At 42.9% G+C, this 19693-nt stretch overlaps 1 protein-coding gene across 3 annotated transcripts in view; it reads right to left on the bottom strand.

Annotated features, from left to right (window-relative positions):
• The window catches only part of ARFIP1 (ARF interacting protein 1), a 189036-nt gene extending 169726 nt beyond the window's left edge, over positions 1 to 19310 (bottom strand). For 2 of the 3 annotated variants that reach the window (XM_077477052.1, XM_077477053.1), the window contains exon 1: positions 19120 to 19310. The gene's annotated coding sequence lies outside the window, so the exon portion shown is untranslated. The remainder of the gene's footprint in view (positions 1 to 19119) is intronic. The other variant, XM_077477054.1, reaches the window with a different exon arrangement.
• Positions 19311 to 19693: the final 383 nt, after the last annotated feature.

The following is a 19693-nucleotide window of genomic DNA, read 5'->3' as shown; positions in this document are numbered from 1 at the left end:
GGCGGGTGATATCAATTAGGTTTTAGGGTCAGGGTCTGCGTCGCCCCAGGCAGCGCTAGGTTAGTGCCAGTACCGCTAACACCCACACGCAAAGCATAAACCTCCCGTAGTGGTATAGAATCTGAACAGATCAATATCTGATCTGATCAGATCTATAGTAGCATCCCCAGCAGTTTAGGGTTCCAAAAAAAAGCATTGTTAGCGGGATCAGCCCAGATACCTGCTAGCACCTGCGTTTTGCCCAGCCCACCCAAGTGCACTATCGATTGATCACTGTCACTTACAAAACACTAAACACTTAACTGCAGCGATCGCAGAGTCAGGCCTGATCCCTGCGATCGCTAACAGTTTTTTTTGGTAGCGTTTTATATTTAAATCCGGAAGGCAGTGCTTGGGGTCCCGTACATGGTTAGGCTCCCAAAAACTCCCCCACATGTGGTATCCCCGTACTTGGGAGAAGCAGTAGAATTTATTTTGGGGTGTAATTTCACTTATGCCCATAGCATGTGTGAGCAATATCTAATTTAGTGACAACTTTGTGCAAAACAAAACCAAAAAAATTGTAATATTCCTGCAACTTGTGGCAAAATATAAAATATTTCATGGACTCAACATGCCTCTCACTAAATAGCTTGGGGTGTCTACTTTCCAAAATGGGGTCATTTGGGGGGGGGGTTGTGCTATTTTGGCATTTTATGGCCTTCGAAACTGTGATAGGTAGTGAGGAGTGAAATCAAAAAATTTGCACCCTTAGAAATCATGAAGGCAATGATTGGATTTCGGGGTGCCGTACGCAGCTAGACTCCCAAAAAGTCCCACATATGTGGTATCCCCGTACTCCGGAGAAGCAGCAGAATATATTTTGGGGTGCAATTCCACATATAACTATGGCATGTGTGAGCAATATATCATATAGTGACAACTTTTAGTAAACTTTTTTTTTTTTTTTGTATGTCATTATTCAAATCACTTGGGACAAAAAATAAAAAAATATTCAATGGGCTCAACATGCCCCTCAGCAATTTCCTTGGGGTGTCTACTTTCCAAAATGGGGTCATTTGGGCGGGGGGGGTTTGTACTGTCCTGTCATTTTAGCACCTCAAGAAATGAGATAGGCAGTCATAAATTAAAAGCTGTGTAAATTCCAGAAAATGTACTCTAGTTTATAGACGCTATAACTTTTGCGCAAACCAATAAATATACGCTTATTGACATTTTTTTTTACTAAAGACATGTGGCTGAATAAATTTTGCCCTAAATGTATGACTAAAATTGAGTTTATTCGATTTTTATTATAACAAAAAGTAGAAAATATTTTTCTCAAAATTTTCGGTCTTTTTCCATTTATATCGCAAAAAATAAAAATAAAAAATCGCAGAGGCAATCAAATACCATCAAAAGAAAGCTCTATTTGTGGGAAGAAAAGGACGCAAATTTTGCTTGGGTACAACATTGCATGAACGCGCAATTACCAGTTAAAGCAGCGCGAAATTGTAAAAAGACCTAGGGTCCTTAGGCTGACAATTGGTCCGGGGCTGAAGTGGTTAAAACTCCATTCTTATGCTGGCCACACACACACACACACACACACACACACACACAATACAAAAATAAGCTGAACCCATTTTTGAAAAATGAACATTTGGCCGTGAGTGCAAACGATAGTGCCATCATGTAATGGCCGATAAATTGTTCAGTGGTCCTCAATTAATGCATTTTTTGTATGTTTTTTTACGTATACCTAGTGCAGTTTGGACAGGAAACATATTAACCTTTCAATTTATCATTCGTTAGAAAATTTCCAAACTTATCCTTCGTTTTTTTTCCATCTCAAAAACGTCCCTACGCTTAAGCGAGTTTGTGCCCATTAACTGGCCGAAAAATTAGCAAACTGTCTAAACCGAATTTCATCGGATTTTTCATATAGTGTATGGCCAGCATAACTTTAGTCTTTGTGCATTTCTTAACAACTAGTGCACTTTAAAATAATCAAAAACCCTTGCACTATTAAATATCGCAGACAACAGAAGATAATATCACACCATAGAGAAACAAGTAGAGCTGCTACCACCTATATGTGCAATCACTACACACAAAAGACAATTATTTAGATAAAAGTGAAGAGCTCCCTGCAATATCATATCCCTCTCCAATTCTGGGTGTGTACAACTTCTCTCCATTCTAGCCCAGCATTGTTGCCCGCCATCTCCCGTCACAAACTTTTTCTTAAATCCCGGGAGAAGGAGTGAAGGCAATACATGGGTCGGCATCCCGCCGATTGCCATCTAATAATCAATCAAGGCCAAGTGACTGGTAGCTCTTGCCCTAGGCTTGCTGACCTACATTCTGTAGAACCTCAGGTGGGCCCTCATAAATAAGCAGCGGTGCCATTTCTTTAACTGGTGGTCTCATGTGCCAACACGGCTTCTCTAGCTCTGGCAGCAGTCTTCAGTCTTTGGCGGAGTGATACTGTATCAACGAAACTCCGCCTTCTGTATGCCATGCCTTGGGACTGGAGTGATGCCAGCAGCAGCTACAAGTGACAGAGGAAAAGTAGAAGACTTCCCATTTGCTGTAGTTTAATTACAGTGGACGCCTCTCCTCTCTAAGGCCCCTTTCACACTAGGGGTGTTGGTGGTAATGCACCGCTATTTTTAGCGAAACTTAACCTCGGTTTTTTGCAGGGGTTTTTGGCCGCTAGCGGGGCGCTTTTGACCCGCTAGCATGCGAAAAAGGGTTAAAAAGGACCCACAAGGCAGTGCTTTGCTGGTGCTGCCCATTTCAATGGGCAGGATCGGCTTAGGAGCAGGGTCCTACACCCCTCCAAAGATGCTGCTTGCAGGAGCTTTTTTAACATCCTGCCAGCACATCGCCTCACACAGACTGCAAGAGAGACGTTTTTAATGCGCTATTTTTAGTCCAAAAGCACCTGAAAAACGCCTCAGTGTGAAAGGGGTTTTATCCGCAGGCGCCAAATATTTTGTTCAGGTCATTTCAAGTGGTCAGTGGTGTACACACGCAGAGGATGCTGCAGGAATTCTACGCTTTCCATGGGGGCACTTATCCTTGCTAGTTTCTGAGCTGCAATATCTGGGCCTACTGACAGACAGCATGGCTCAGCCTCACCCTCCACTTCCTCATCACAATTTGAATGACAGCAGTAGGAGCCAATGATGCTACGAACGAAGGGAGCAGCTGCTCTCTTGCACAGAGCTGGCTTTAGATTGGACTTAGATAAGCATGGGGGGGGGGGGGGGGGAGAAACATTTAGGCTTTAGAACCATTTTAAATATTCTAAGTGTAGTCACTTTAAAGTAAAACAAAACAAAAATGCATATTTGTTAAACAAAAAAAGAAAAAAAAATGCATTAAGATAAAAAAAAAAACTGTTTAACAGCCTCCCCGGCAGCCCCTAATTACTTACCCCAGCTCTCTTCAGTGATGTCCACGAATGTCTAAGCACACTCCTCCTGATTGGCTGAGACACAGGAGCAGTGCCATTGTCTCCCGCAGCTGTCAAAGTCAGCCAGCCAATTGGGAGAAGGGGGGCAGGGCCAGGCTGGGGCTCCATGTCTGAATGGATACACAGAGTAAAGACTCTGGTACTCGATATGAGGGAGGAGCCAAGAGCAGCAAGGGTGGACCCGAGAAGATGAGGATCAGGGCTGCGCTGTGCAAAACTAACTGCACAGAGGTTTTAAATCAACAAGAACTTACCATAACTTTAATGGAGCTGTCATCTACCTGCTCTGTAAAATTATTTTGCAGAGCAGCCCAGATCCTCTTCTCCTCACATCCCTCGACAGCGCTCCTTGCCCCTCCCTTCTATTGAGGGCCCCCCCCCCCACAGCAAGAACCCAAACCGAAATCGTAGATTCCCGTGTCCATTCAGACACGGAGCCATGGTTTGGCCCGCCCCCTCCCTCCTGATTGGGTAACCGACTTTGCTGTAAATCAGGAGGGAGAGTGCCGAACGGCCGAGGAAAAAGTGCAGCTCGCTGGATAGAGAGGGGGCTCAGGTAAGTATTAGGTGGCTGCTGCACTCAAGTTTTTTTTTTTTTACCTTAATGCATAGAATGCATTAAGATAATAAAATAAAAAAAAAAATTAAAATAAAACCACTTCTGCCTTTACAACCACTTTAAATCGTTCCTCATTGTGGGTTTTTCTGACTGCTTTTAACATCTTCCTTAATCTAGTGAACCTCTCCGTTCCCCTCTAACTTCCACTTGTCTGAAACAAGCAGTGCAAGTTAGTTGCCCACATGCGCACTACACGTCCCATAGTCCCTAGTCCATCCAATGAATGAGAAAGAAAGGGTGGCTCCTACTTACAGTGGAACCAATGAGAATGAACGTAGCAACCCTGCATCAGGAAGTTGGATCACAACAGGAAAAGGAAGAAAAAAAAATAAAAATTTAGGAGTAGGTTGAGAGCAATAGAAAGTACATTGAGTTAAGAAAAAATGATTGAATATAATTTTTTCAATCTTTTAAACCAGAGTATTGCTTTAAGCACAATAACCCATTGCAATCAATCAGGATTTACTGTGCAAATTCTGATTGGTTGCATTTAAAAGTTAGGACTCTTCATTAACCACTTAAGGACCAGAAGGTTTTGCCCCCTTAAGCACTTAAACCCCGGACCAATTTGCAGCCAAAAGGACCAAGCCCCTTTTTGCGATTCGGCACTGCCTCGCTTTAACTGACAATTGCGCGGTCATGCGACGTGGCCCCCAAACAAAATTGATGTTCTTTTTTTCCCACAAATAGAGCTTTCTTTTGGTGGTATTTGATCACCTCGGCGGTTTTTATTTTTTGCGCTATAAAAAAAAAAAAAAATTGAGTTGCCCTGTCCTGACGAGCTTGTGTGCAGAAACGAACACATACATGAGTAGCACCTGCATATGAAAACAGTGCTCAAACCACACATGTGAGGTATTTCCGCAATCTTAAGAGCGAGAGCAATAATTCTAGCCCTGGACGACCTCTAACTCAAAACTGGTACCCTGTAGAAATTTTTAAACAAAATCGGCTGTGTCCAATCACAGATCGGTCACATGTAAACACGGAGATGCCAGTAATTGGTTTTCCTTGCCACACACTGACAGAGTGTGGCGAGGAAAGCCATTCAGCGGCATCTCCACCCAGGGGGACATCTAGGAATGTAATCCGGGCACTGATCATCAGTGCCCTGATTACAATATAGCGTCACCAATCAGTGCCCACCAGTGGCAGCAATCAATGCCCACCAGTTCAGCCTAATCAGTGCAGCCTCATCAGAGCACATCAGACTTTTTTTTTTTTTTTCCTTCCAAAAAATTTTTTTGAAAAAATATAAAAAACCCAGCAGCGATTTATGACCACAAAAAGATAGCTCTATTTGCGAGAATATGATAAAAAATGTGTTTGCATATAGTGTAGCATGACCAGGCAATTGTCATTCAAAGTGTGACAGTGCTGAAAGCTGAAAAATGGCTTGGGCAGGAAGGGGGTGCAAGTGCCCTGAAGGCAAGTAGTTAAAGACGTTCTTCTATCAGTATATAGTCAAGCATTTGATGAGGTAACAAATGGCAGATAAAAAGGCAGTCTCAGAAAAAAAGCAGAACTGACCAAGGGAGATTATATTTCCTACAGAAGCCTACAATATATAATTTAAAGAGGAACTCCAGGAACAAATGAACTAACAGATTAAATAACTTAGGCATGCTTTATTTTTCCTGCAAAAGGATTCATTGGGGTTTATTTACTAAAAATGGAGAGTGCACAATCTAGGGCAGCTCTGCATAGTAGCCAATGAGCTTCCAGGAATTTTTGTCAAAGATTAATTGAACAAGCTGACGTTAGAAGCTGAAGGGGATGTATTTTCTTCACCAGTGGCAATGGCATTTTCACTGGTGAACAAATCAAAGTTGAACTCCGTGCAATTTTTTTTTGTAACCACTGTACGGGTTATCTGTTTGATTTTGTCTAGGACAAGGGTCTCCAAACTTTATAGCCAGTAAGAAAAGATGTCCTGGTGTCAGTGGAAGTAAACAATGCCCCATCATAGATATTAGTGGGTGCAATAGTGCCCCATCACTGGTATTCGGGGGAACAATAGTGCAGATGTCCAGAACAGTCCACCGCTGGATCGTGGGGGAGCATCGTTTGAGCTTTCTGGTCGTCCCTTGCATGTCCCAAAATGAGCAATTACCGTACTTATCGGCTTATAACATGCACCCCAAGTTTAGGAGATAATTTTAAAGGAAAAAAAACTTTTAGGAGGGAAGTTTAAGGAGGAAAAAACAAAAAAAAAACAACTTATATTTAAATGTCCATCAATGCAGCCTTATCAGTGTCAGTAAACAAACCTCTCCCCGTGCTTCCTAGTGAGGCGGTCACTGATCGTCTGTTCCCTGTCATAGGGAAAGACGATCAGTGATGTCACACGCCAAGCCACGCCCCCTAAAGTAATAAAAAAAACACACACACACACACACACACACACACACACACACACAACTTAACCCCTACACTGCCAGTGACATTTTTACTGTAATCAGTGCATTTTTAATTGCACTGATCACTGTATTAATGCCAATGGTCCCAAAAATGTGTCAAAATTGTCCGACGTGTACGCCATAATGTCGCAATCACAAAAAAAAATTATATATATATATAATTATTATTATTAATAGCTGATCACCGCCATTACTAGTAAAAGAAAAATGCCATAAAACTATCCCCTATGTTGTAGAGGCTATAACTTTTGCGCAAACCAAACGCTTATTGCGTTTTTTTTTTTACCAAAAATATTTTTTTTATATATATTTTTGGGGGATATTTATTATAGCAAAAAGTTAAAAAAAAAAATAGAATTTTTTCAAAATTGTCACTCTGTTTATAGCGCAAAAAAAAAAAAAAAAAAACTGCAGAGGTGATCAAATACCACGAAAAAAAGCTCTATTTGTGGGAAAAAAAGGATGCCAATTTTGTTTGGGAGCCACGTCGCACGACCGCGCAATTGTCAGTTAAAGCGACACAGTGCCGAATCGCAAAAAGGGGCTTGGTCCTGGGCTTAAGTGGTAAAACAGGTACGTCAGCTAACACCTTTGTATTTCAGCTATGCTTTTAAAGTAGGAGAAACTATGTGGATGACATTTAGCTTTCTCAAAACACTATGTATGGTTATCGTTTTTTTCCTTTTAATAGATTCTCGAAGCCATTTTATAAATTCTAATGAGTGCCAAAAAGATACCTCAATATGTAGATCTGCACAGGTAGCACAGACATCCAACCACCAAGTGTGAATTATTGCCATATCACCAGTTTACAGATGAGGGATAGCTTTTCTAATTTTACATAGATGGACTCTTTCATGCCTCCTGTGAACTAGTTGTCCTCTGTCCAAGATGTGCACACATTCCAAGGCGATTGGATTAAAGAGGAATTTTAACCCCCTTTCTTACAAACACTCAGAAGCCCAGCAAATTCAGCATTGTCCTGGTGTAATATGCTGCTCCACTTTACCACACCAGGGGTGGATCCAGAGGGTGGACAACGGGGCAATTGCCCCCTCTGAGAAATTTGCAATTGGCAGGCCAGTCAGGGCCAGCAAACGAGCGAGTGTGCGGGAGGACGAGTGTGCGAGAGGACGAGTGTGCGAGAGGACGAGTGTGCGAGAGGACGAGTGTGCGAGAGGACGAGTGTGCGAGTTAATGAGCGGGCAGGCTAGTCAGCGGGGGCAAACAGGTGAGAGAAAGCCTGTGAGCGGGCAGGTTGACGGATGAGTGAAAGGAGGTTGCCAGGTGGGCGTGCAGGGCAGAAATCGAGTGAGGGGGCGGGTCGGTCCGCAGGGGAGCGGGTAGAAGGGCGAGTCAGTGAGCCGGCAGGCAGAGAGATTATATCATCCCTCACGACCTGCCCTGCATCACTGCGGTTCTGCCCTCACTGTACAGCAGCGGGCAGCAGAGAGATTACATCATCTCTCTGCTGCCAGCCTTCACTCTGACAATCTGCTCCTTAGCAGGCCAATGACAGTAAGCAACATGTGGCAGGTGACGTGGCAAGTGACAATCAGCAACGTGTGGCAGGCAAGTGACAATCCACAGATTGTGGCAGGGATGTGGCAAGTGACAAGCTGCATCTGAAGGCAGGTCAATGTGGAAAGTGACAGACTCAAGGCTCCCACTGATTCTGCATTATGGTTGAACCGTTTCATTTTATATTACAATGTAATATTGGAAATAATGCGCTTCAATCATCCTGACATGATGACGATGACGATGACAGTGCCAACACCAGCCATTGCCCGGATAAACTGCACCCAAAAAAAAAGTATTTTCTGGCAGTGCCCCTCCCGAGACTAGACTCTGGATCTGGCCCTGACCAGGACCCATGCCCCTATCGTCCCTTCATACATCATTGTGAGCCATCTGTCTCTTACAAGTTCTTGCAGCCAGCCAACTAATAAACACATTTCCAAGTCTGCACTCCTCCAGCCACTTTCTGTGAGTTGATGCCTCCTTAAGTGTCCAATGTAGATGTAACTCAAAAGGCTGCTGGAGCAAAAGTAAACCTCATTCTCCTCTAGGGACAATAAAGGCAGGGGTTGGGCAAGAGTGAGGGGGGGGGGGGGGGGAACTATTAAAATTGGAGTCTGCTTTTAGATTGTTGGGGGGGGTGTCAAAGATTTTTTTTCTTAACACTTTCTGTCTATATGCCTTTACATTAACAGTGGCTGCATGTTTATGTTGCACAAATAAGGTGCAACATTAAAAAAAAATAATAATAATAATAATAATAATAATAATAATAATAATAATAATAATAATAATAATATTCTACCACCTTTTAAATAACAGGGCCTCTGCTTTCAGAAAATGTATAATTGTTTGGCACACTTAAGTAACTTTCTAGAAAAAATATCAAGATTTTCACATATGTGCAAAAATGTCTCATTTGCTAGGGTAGTGAAGTGGTTAATGTCATACAACATGCTGAAACAAGCTGTTAACACAGACCACCTCATTGTGGGAAAAACAGTCAATGTAATCATTGTTTTATTTCCGTTATATTCACTTATGGATATGGTTTAATTGTCAAATCCTCCTCCAGAATGAAATTCCAGAGCCATCATTCCTTGAAAGTGCGCAGAGCAACAACTTTCAGTTCTTCAGGAAACAAGACTCGCCAGTTATGTGAAAGTCCTGGAAGATCTGAAAGTTGGGTAAGAGCCTCAGTTGTGTCAGATTAGCAGAAATCTGCTTAAGTTTTATGAAAGAGAACCAGCAAATGTTCAGAATGCACAAGCACAGTTGTGGCCAGTTAGGTACATCATTTCTCTAACTGGCTTGATTTAGGCCTATTTACTAACAGTACAATGATAGCCACGATGACACAAAACTAATCAGCAAACCATTAATAGCAACTTACACAGGGCTAACTAAAAAAAAAAAAAAAAAAAAAAAAAAAAAAAAGTTTAAATGTCAGACTGTGAGCTATGGATTACTATATACTGCTGCCCTTCTTCATAATTTACGAAATACCCCTATCTGTGCCACCCCAATCAGCATCCCCCTGCTAATGTACATGGCCAGAGAGAAGAATTCTCACCTTTTATATAGCAAACAAAGACATTCAGATCTGCCCTGGAAGTGACAGCAGGGGAGAATAAAGTGGAACCTGATCTGTTGCTATGTGGCAACACAAGCCGTTTTCATTTCATACACTTTAAAGAATAACATGGTCCGTCAAAGAAAATAAGACAAAATGTAGAATAAGCATTTATGAGCACGCCCCATTGAGCAATACCCAATGGTGCACTGAATACAAAACACACAGATTACTAAGATCTCAGAAAAATCATGATAAGGTTAGGTTTAGAACTTTCACAGCAGACAAAAATGATTTGAACAATACAGCAGAATGGGCAATGTTGATATAAGCATGGAATACTTCTCCAAGCACTGCCTACTGTAGAAGAGCAGTAGTGTTGAGTGCAGGCAATGGATCCGGGTTCTTTCACTTACTTCCTTTCCCTTATCTCCACTGCACTATAAAAGCAGAGATATAGCCAATTATGTACTAAGTTACAATCAAATACCAATGTTTCAACACACCTATAAATTAAGGTGTTAATGGATTGCCATGTTTGATCACTGTGTAATACAATCTACAAAACTCGAAAGGAAAAAAAAAAAAGGCAAAAAACAAGAAAAAGGACTGAACTACAAAAACATCACAGTGTGTTTGTACATAAATGATAAAAGAAAGTCAATTTGTTAAAATACCAGAGGATAAGCAGATTATGGGTGGTGGCCTGTGAAGGCGAGGGCTCACATTACTTTCAGACAAGAAATGGGTGCTCCTCAGTGCTCTGGTTGTAGATCACTGGTTTGGACAGGGGAAGGTTTGAAAGGAACCCCTGCTTGGAGGTTAGGAATGCAAAAGATCAGCACTGAAGCGGGGTTGGGACTTTCAAAATATTTGCCAACAATTATAGTTGGGCAAGAGTAAGGCTCTGTCCACACTAATGCAATGGGATTTTCATGGAATTTCCAGTGCAACTATGTGCTGTGACTTGTTTGCGACTGATGCCTCTTTACTAAAGAAAGTCGCATCAGCATAAAATAAGCAGCAATTTCTATGAGCCTAATGAGATCAGTATTTATTTTTTCTTTTAAGAAGATACGTTCGGGAGCAGGTTACCCCCATATTTAGGGTGAAACATGTAATATGATCCTAGCCACCTCACATCTTCCGCAGCCAGGACTCCCCCGCTCTAACAATGGATGGGAAATCTCCCGGTACCTGCTGTCACAATTTGAAAACAGAGTGGCTGTGCAAGGTTCTGGCCACATCATTCATTGACAGTTTCCTGTGGCTGAAAACACTACAAGTACCATCAGTTATTGCAATTGACAGCTTGTAGCCCTCAATGAACTGCTGTGTTTGGCGAGTGCACTATTATCTACCTGCCATTCAGTAAATGTCCTGATCTTCCTACCATTAAGTAACTGTCTGCCCATATTGGAGGTATGAGTAGACAGTGTACTGAGCATCTGCAGGATCCAGGCATACATCACGGGTGCAATGTAAAAAAATGATTTATAAGGATCTTATTTATTTATAGGATGCAAAGTAAAAAATAATAAATCAACAGTTTTCACCTGCAAAAAAAATAAGCATTTATTTATTTTTACAAAAAGATGAACTTAGCCCTTTAAGCCCTTGTACATACGGTCGGAGATTCCGTCGGAATGTGTCCGATCGGAGCGTTTTGTCGGATATTCCGACTGTGTGTGGTCTGCATCGGACTGTTTCCGTTGGAATATCCGTCGGACCAACCTTTCCAACTTGCCGGAAATATTTTCCGTCAAAATGCTCCGATCGGACATACTCCGATCATGTGTAGAGAATTCCGATCGGACAAAGTGCCACGCATGCTCAGATCAAATTCCTACAAAACTATTGGCTACTAGCGTGAACATAGTCCCGTCGTAACGAAATAACATCATCACGTTGGATTTTCCAACAACTTTGTCCGACCGTGTGTATACAACAGTTTCGGACAAAATCCAACGGATTTGGTTGTCGGAATCTCCGACCGTGTGTACAAGGGCTAACTCTCAAGTCTCCTCCCTAGTCATCCTTGCCACCTAAAAGCTCTCCCCCCAAGCATATTCCATTTACACCTCAGTGTAGCAAAAATGTGTGCCTGCTCGTGGTTTGTTTGTTTTTTACGCGTAAATGCGTGTCACGCATAGGGAAGGCTATTCACTTGAATTGGCTGCCCTATGCAAGACAGATGGCCCAAAGTAGCTCAAGAACCTTTGCGCTCATGGAGCCTCACACGTTTATTCAGTGCACCTTCTGATGCGTTTGTAGAACATTTTTGTGTTGCCATAATGACATGCAAACTGCTGTTAGAGTGTCATTAACAACTGAGCTGCATGTACACCCGTGCATTTTCTGTAATGCGCAGATGTGAATGCAGTCCAATTCATAACGTAACACCAATCACGGTTAGCCATTAGAAGTACACTCTAATGCATGCATACTTTAGCTAACGGCAGATGGATCCCAGGAAGTTAAAGCTACGTGAATCATTTGCCCTTATACAAGGTGGCCGCAGGCAGAAATGCTAGGGGGTTGTTTTTCCTAAGTGATTTTTCAACAAAATAAATCATGGCGATGTGGAAGGATGCTATGAATATTGAAAATGAATTAATTTATTTGTGGTGCACAGGTGCAGTGAAGGGTTACTACACTGATCTATGCAAATCAACACAGCTCAACAGATATGATGTGAATCGGCCCTTAAAAACTCTACAATAATGCAATGGTTTAAAAATTATAGACATCAACATCACTGCTCTAAATGCAATGGAGTGGTGTAAATGCAGCCTCGGACGTTTAGCCAAAATGTTATCTTTGCTACAGATGGATCGTTTTTAAATCAATCAGGAAGCAAAATCTTGCTTGAAGAAGAAGGAACGGTTATCTACTAACCAAGCATTAAATGTTGCCTGCCCACTCTCTTTAGTAATCTCTTTTTTTTTTAGTCTTTTTCCTATCGATCCTGTGACTACACACAGCACCTGAGGAGCAGGCGGCACTGAATTCTAAGAGCAGTGATTTCATCCTACCAGTGGCAATGCTCAAGGAATTGTCAGCATCTTGTCCTTCCAGACACAGCAGCCACTCTGGGTTCAGAGCTGTGCACACATGTGATCACTAGGAAAGAGATTGAAGAAAAAACAAAACATAGCACAGGTAGTTGCTCTGCTAATCAAATAAACAGTATGTAGTATTAGTAATAGTATAGGCCAGCATTTCTCAATATGAGTCCCTCCAGTGGTTGCTAGGGGTTCCTTAAGCAGTAGGCAGTAGTGGGGGGGGGTCCTTCTCCTACTGACCACTAACCTAAAGAACACTTTTCCCACTGGTGACCATTTTAAGAATAACACTACACTAACCACAAATATAAGGGGGTCACGTGTGTACTGGCCATCAACATGAAGCGACACTATCATTTTTAATGTTTGCATTTCTTTCCTAGTCAATATTATTCATTTGATGATTATCACTGAAAAAGTTGTCATGGCTCTGGGGGCTGCTAAAAAAATGGCCTTAAAGCAAAACGTTACCTAAAAAAAAAAAAGGCAATTTCTGCTTCCTCCCAACCTCCACTATCACTTTTGAACTAAGGGGATAGGGAGTCAGTTTTCACAAGAACCTGCTCCCACTTCCCCTTGGATCGATTCGGCCATCTGAGCAGAAGTTTGGGGTACCGAAAACCGGTGAACCAGCTCGGACGAGGACAACGCTGGAGCCTTGGAAAGGTGAGTGTCCATTTATTAAAAGTCAGCAGCTACAGTATTTATAGCTGCTGATATTTTCTTTTTTTCCCCCAGGGTGAAGATCCTCTAATCTACCATGAGGTGTAGGTATAAAAAAAAAAACTTTTAAGCAGGGTGTCCCTGAGACCTGAAAAATACTTCATAGGTACCTCCTGGCTGAAAATGTTGAGGAATGCCACTATGGATACTAAGAAGGAAATATTTAAAGCTTGTTAAGCAGATAGCCTTTATTTCTTCTTAAAGTACTGGTAATGCCTGTTTTTCTGCTCATGGAGTTTCACACCTCCTGTGGGATTCCAGTACCTCATCACAGACAGTGAAATCACCCTGTAACGGTCAAGACTTGGAATCTCAGTTACTACATCCTCCTATAATGAATAGTGCACAGCAAGGAGTCCGCCTGCTTGCATTCAGTTTTAGAGCAGACTAAAGCCGGCCAAACAGTAAGATCCCTTTCAAACTGGGGCGCTTTGCACGCGCTACAGCACTAAAAAAAGCACCTGCAAAGTGCCCTGAAAGAGCCACTCCTGTCTCTCCAATGTGAAAGCCCCAGGGCTTTCACACTGGATCGGTGCGCTGGTAGGACGCTAAAAAGGGTCCTGCTAGCAGCTAAGGATAAGCCAAACACCCCCCCGGTTCGGTTCACACCAGAACCTGCGAACAGACCTAAACTTTGTGTGAACTTTAGAACCCTATTAAAGTCTATGGGACTCGAACGTTCAAAATCTAAAGTGCTAATTTTAAAGGCTAATATGCAAGTTACTGTCCTAATAAGTGTTTGGGGACCTGACTCCTGCCCCAGGGGACATGTATCAATGCAAAAAAAAGTTTTAAAAACGGCAATTTTTTCGGAAGCAGTGATTTTAATAATGATTAAAGTAAAAACAATAAAAGTGTAATACTCCTTTACATTTCTTACCTGGGGTGTGTGTATAGTATGCCTGTAAAGGGGCGCATGTTTCCCATGCTTGGAACGGTCCCTGCACAAAGTGTCATTTCTGCAGGAAAAAAAGTCATTTAAAATCTTTCGCAGCTATAATGAATTGTCGGCTCCCGTAATACAGAGAACACTCATTGAAAGTCATTAATAAAAAAAAAAAAAGCAAAAAAAAAAAAAAAAAAAAAGCGTGGGGTTCCCCCAAATTCAATTACCAGGCCCTTCAGGTCTGGTATGGATATTAAGGGGAACCTCTGATGTAACGCAGGTTTCTGTTACATCAGCCACACGTCAATGGGGAAGCCAAGCTCCCCCATTGTGGCAGAGGGGGGCGGGGTCAGGTGACGGGTAGCCCCGCCCTCATAAGAAACGTCAGGCCGCCGGGATCCTGCATCTCCGACAGTGGAGACCGAAGGATGGATGGACTGCGCTGCGCTGGACTGGAGGGAGAGATCACCCATCTCTGGATAAGATCAGCCATCGCTGGACCCCGGAGAGATGATCATCCGTCGCTAGATAGCAACAGTGGATTACCACCACTGGGATCTTTTTTATTTTTAATAAAGGACTTTTTCAAGTGTGTTTGTCTTATTTAACGATTTTTTTTATTATTTTCTTTGTGAAATGGTAGGGGTACTTTTGTACCCCCTTACCATTTCAAACGAGGGGGGCCGGGATCTGGGGGTCCCCTTGTTAAAGGGGGCTTCCAGATTCTGATAAGCCACCCGCAAACCCCCACAACCACCGGCCAGGGTTGTGGGGATGAGGCCCTTGTCCCCATCAACATCCTCCCAATGTTGAGGACATGTGGCCTGGTACGGTTCAGGAGGGGGGGGGGGCGCTCTTTCATCCCCCCCTCTTTTCCTGCGGCCTGCCAGGTTGCGTGCTCGGATAAAGGGTCTGGTATGGATTTTTAGGGGGAACCCCACGTCAATTTTTTTTTTTTTCAGTTGACGTGGGGTTCCCCTTAATATCCATACCAGACCTGAAGGGGCTGGTAATTGAATTTGGGGGAACCACACGCTTTTTTTTTTTTTTTTTTTTAATCAATGACTGTTATCTGTATTACGGGAGCTGACAATTCATTATAGCCACGAGTGATTTTAAATGACTTTTTTTCCTGCAGAAATGACACTTTGAGCAGGGACCGTTCTAACCACGGGAAACATGCGCCCCTTCACAGGCATACTATAGACACCCCCCCGGTACGAAATTTAAAAGAATATTACACTTTTGTTTCACTTTATTATTAAAATCACTGCTCCCGAAAGAAACATCCGTTTTTACAACTTTTTTTGCATTGATACATGTCCCTTGGGGCAGGAGCCAGGTCCCCAAACACTTTTTAGGACAGTAACTTGCATATTAGCCTTTAAAATTAGCACTTTAGATTTCTCCCATAGACTTGTACAGGGTGTTCAGCGGCTTTGCGAATTTGCCGTGAACACCCCAAATTGTTCACCGAACAGGCAATGTTCGAGTCGAACATGGAGTTTGACTCGAACTCGAAGCTCATCCCTACTAGCAGCATCTTTGGTGCGGTGAAGGAGCGGTGTGTATACCGCTCCTCCACCACTCCTGCCCATTGAAATCAATGGGCAGTACAGCTATACCACCTGAAAAGCACTGCTGCAGCAGCTCTTTGCGGGTGGTTTTAACCCTTTCTCTGCCACTAGCGGAGGGGGTAAAAGCACCCCGCCAGCAGCTGAATAAGTAAATAGCGGCGTTTTACAGCCGACACACCCACCGCCCCAGCGTGAAAGGGACAAAAAAAAAAAAAACCACAATCGAGCAAATGTTAGTAAAATGAAAATCTCTGTGTAGGCACGGCATAAGTCATAAATTCAGATAGTTGCATTTACAAACACAATTACTTTTACTAAAGTAATCGGCCGCCATGGATTTCTAAATATCGGCATCGGCCAGAGAAAAACCCATATCAGTCGACCTCTAATCGTGTGTATGCAATTCCGACACGCAAAAACTCACTCGTATGCTCAGATTAAACTAGAAGATGGAAGCTATTGGCTACTGGGTATTGAACTTCCTTTTTCTTGTCCCGTCATACGTGTTGTACATCACCGCGTTCTTGACAGTCAGAATTTGGCGTGACCGTGTGTATGCAAGAAAGCTTGAGCAAAATCCCGTTGGAATTCCATCCGGAAAACCATCAGAGTTTCTCCCAACCAAAATTCCGATTGTGTGTATGCGGCATGAAAGTTGTTAGTTCATTGCAAACATGGCACTTCCTGCATAGAGTTTCTCATGTGCTCACTGAGTGGGTTTCCTCCAGGTACTCAGTTTCCTTCCAAAGACAGGCTGGTAGGTTAACTACGTGCTTACTGGCTTACTTTGGATGTTATTTAATCACTACTGAATTTTATTTTTTGCTAAACAAAACAAACAAAAAAAAACGTCAGAAAACGAAAAAATAAATAAATCATGGTTTGTTATAAAATTTTGCAGGTAATTTTACTCCTTCATTGTGTACGGATGAGGCTGCCCTGATGGGCACTTATGAGGAAGCACCGACACTGATGATGAGGCACCGATTAGCAGCACTAGTGGAAGAAAGTTTGGACCAATTTACCTTTAAGGCTTCATGTAAACTGCTACTGTTCAGGAGCAGTTGGGCATTTTTTCAGCTGCCTCTGAACTCTCCTCTGTTATCTTATCAGTACATGTACATAGGGTAGTTTATAATCATTTCTAGGCAGTTAAAGCAGAGGTTCACACAAAAATTTAACCTCCGCTTTTCGGAAACCCCCCCCCCGCCCCTTCCAGTGTCACATTTGGCACCTTTCAGGGGGAAGAAGGGTGAGGATACCTGTGCAAGACCGGTATGTGCACCCACTTCCAGGCACAGACTCCCACGGGAGGAAGAGCCGGACATGGCATAGATCGCTGCAGATACTGTAGTGATCTTTCGCCGGAAGTGGGAGCAAATACCTGTATTACATAGGTATCTGCTACCCCCTGAAAGGTGCCAAAAGCAATACTGGGGGAGGAACCGGATAAGCGGAAGTTCAGTTTTTGGGTGGAACGCCACTTTAAGCCTAACAGAAGCCAGTTATTGGATTTATTATTTTCTCCTCGCACTGTCAAAAAAAAAAAAAAGGAGAGAACCGGTTTCTGTTTATATTGTGTGATCAGCTGTCATTGGCTGACAGCTAATCACGTGGTAAAGGACCGCTGAAATGTGTGATCAGAGGACTCGGCAATCACAGGGAGTGGTGTGTGGACATTTTAAAGAGGAAGTAAACCCTGATGGGTTTTACTTCCTCTTTGTTTCCCTGCAAAGGTAAAGCATAATGGGCTACTATGCATTGCATAAAAGCCCATTATGTGTCACTTACCTGACACAGGAGCCAGCGATGTCCCCAATTTCCTTGCCTCCATGAAGCGTCCATCTTTCACCCTCTTTCTTCCGGGTTTACAACCACTTTAAGCCTGTGCTGTATCCATCTTTTAGCTATAGCACAGGCAGGAACAGGTTAAAGAGAAATCTTACCCCTTTTTATATTTTTCACTACCACGCTTACCTGATACTGAGCTAGCCACACTTCAGGCAAGCACCAACACACAGGATCCAGCATGGTCATGCCAAGAGCTTCTTCCTTACAGCAACCGCTGGATCCCATACCACCATGTTCATGTGTGAATTCATTAGAAGGCTGTGCCAGCTCTTCCAGGTTCTAATGATGTACAACTAGGCCCCCTCCTCCATTAGTGAACAGGGTGATGTGCAGGGCTCCTGGACATCACATATTCTAAGAAGCACTGACATTCACCTATGCGAATGATGGAGAATGGGGCTAGTGGGAAGAAACATATATAAAAAAATAAATAAAAAAATAAAAAAGGTAAGAACGAACCCAGTATATGTGCAGTGGATGGTGGTAGGGATGCAAAGGAATCAAGTGAATGGAATGGGTTTAGATCTGCTAATTGGCCTTAATATGTATGTAAAGCTGCCCATTGATGGATCAAAATTCCAAATGGATTTGTTGGAAATTTTTTGCTTATATCAGTGCTGCTCTATGTATTCCGATGACGGCGAAGTCCACACAGTATAAATCAAAAGCGCAGCCAGGAAGGATTCTTCCATCCATCTCGAATGGAGGAATCTTTATCCACCCTCCCCCTTTTAATCAGCCCACTGACTGATTTTGATTAAAAAAAAATTATCCCTCTACGGCCAGCTAGGAACCTTAGATTGTAAGCTCCTTGAGAACAGGTGTGAATGTACAATATGTAAAATGCTGTGTAACTTTATTTTTTTTTGGGGGGGGGGGGGGGGCAGATAGAAATAAGTACCTGTAATAAATAAAAGAAGCAAAAACATCTCAGTTCTGCCAACTGATAAACGACTAAAGCTTCTCCATCCCAGGCTAACGATTCAGATTCAGTGATTTGTCTAAAGTCGAAGTCAGAAGGGACGTCACGGCTATTCACTCGTTTGATGGATTCAATCGTTTTGAACAAATTGCACATCCACTGGATAATAAAATCTAAGTATGCATGCCCATCATAACGTGCCAAAAGTGAACAGGATATAACATGAGATGGGATAAATCAATGCTGTACTGGGCAAAAGTGAAATGTCACAAAGTGAAAAAAATAAAAGACTGGAGAGAAAAAAAAAAGCACATGACTGCTCCTGGAAGTTGTTAAGAGTTTACAGTGACACATGTATCAGGGGACACACACAGGCAGGACACCCCTTCCCCTCTCAGCACTGCCCACTGCCCCCCTCAGGGTGTCTATGAAGCCACTAGTGCCCCGCCTACCTGTTGCTGCACTCAATGTGCTCATACAACGTACAGAAGCTCCTTACCTGCTAATGACAGCCGCCTCTCCTCTGCACAGTTCTATACACCGCTCTGCCCGACCTCCTACACTCTGTGACCGGCCGGCTGAAGATGACAACTCTGCGATAAACTCCTCCAGTAGCACCCGGAAGTAAAGCCGCTGTCTGAGCCTGTCTTGCTGGCGGTTCTTTCTCTATGATCCGGAACACTGTTGGAAAAAAAGGAGGAGAGAAACACGTCATCTCCCACTAACACGTCCTGGCCGTCGGTCTGGCTCACATGGGTGCTCGCCCTCTGCTGGGTGGCGTACGTACTGCATACAGTATAACACAGTATCTGGGAGGGGTCAGGTACGCAGGCACTGTTCCAGCTTTCCATCCTTGTGCTTGGATTTATTTTCTTACTTCTATAATGAAAATGTATTTCTGTCCTTCCATTGTCTTTATAAATAATAAAATAAACACTGCGCTCAGTGTTAGACAGCAAAAAAAATGTAAAAAAAAATATAACAGCAGCACTCTCTGGTGTAAAGTGCGATAATACCAAATTAGAATGAGAATAAAAATGTGCTGCACTGTTGGTGCTTCAAAAAAATGTGTT

This window comes from Lithobates pipiens, unplaced genomic scaffold, assembly GCF_037356315.1.
Source record: "Lithobates pipiens isolate NorthernLeopardFrog02 unplaced genomic scaffold, aLitPip1_a1.2 Scaffold_13, whole genome shotgun sequence".
In the NCBI taxonomy this organism is placed as follows: domain Eukaryota; kingdom Metazoa; phylum Chordata; class Amphibia; order Anura; family Ranidae; genus Lithobates; species Lithobates pipiens.
This window is presented reverse-complemented; position numbering and strand designations above follow the sequence as displayed.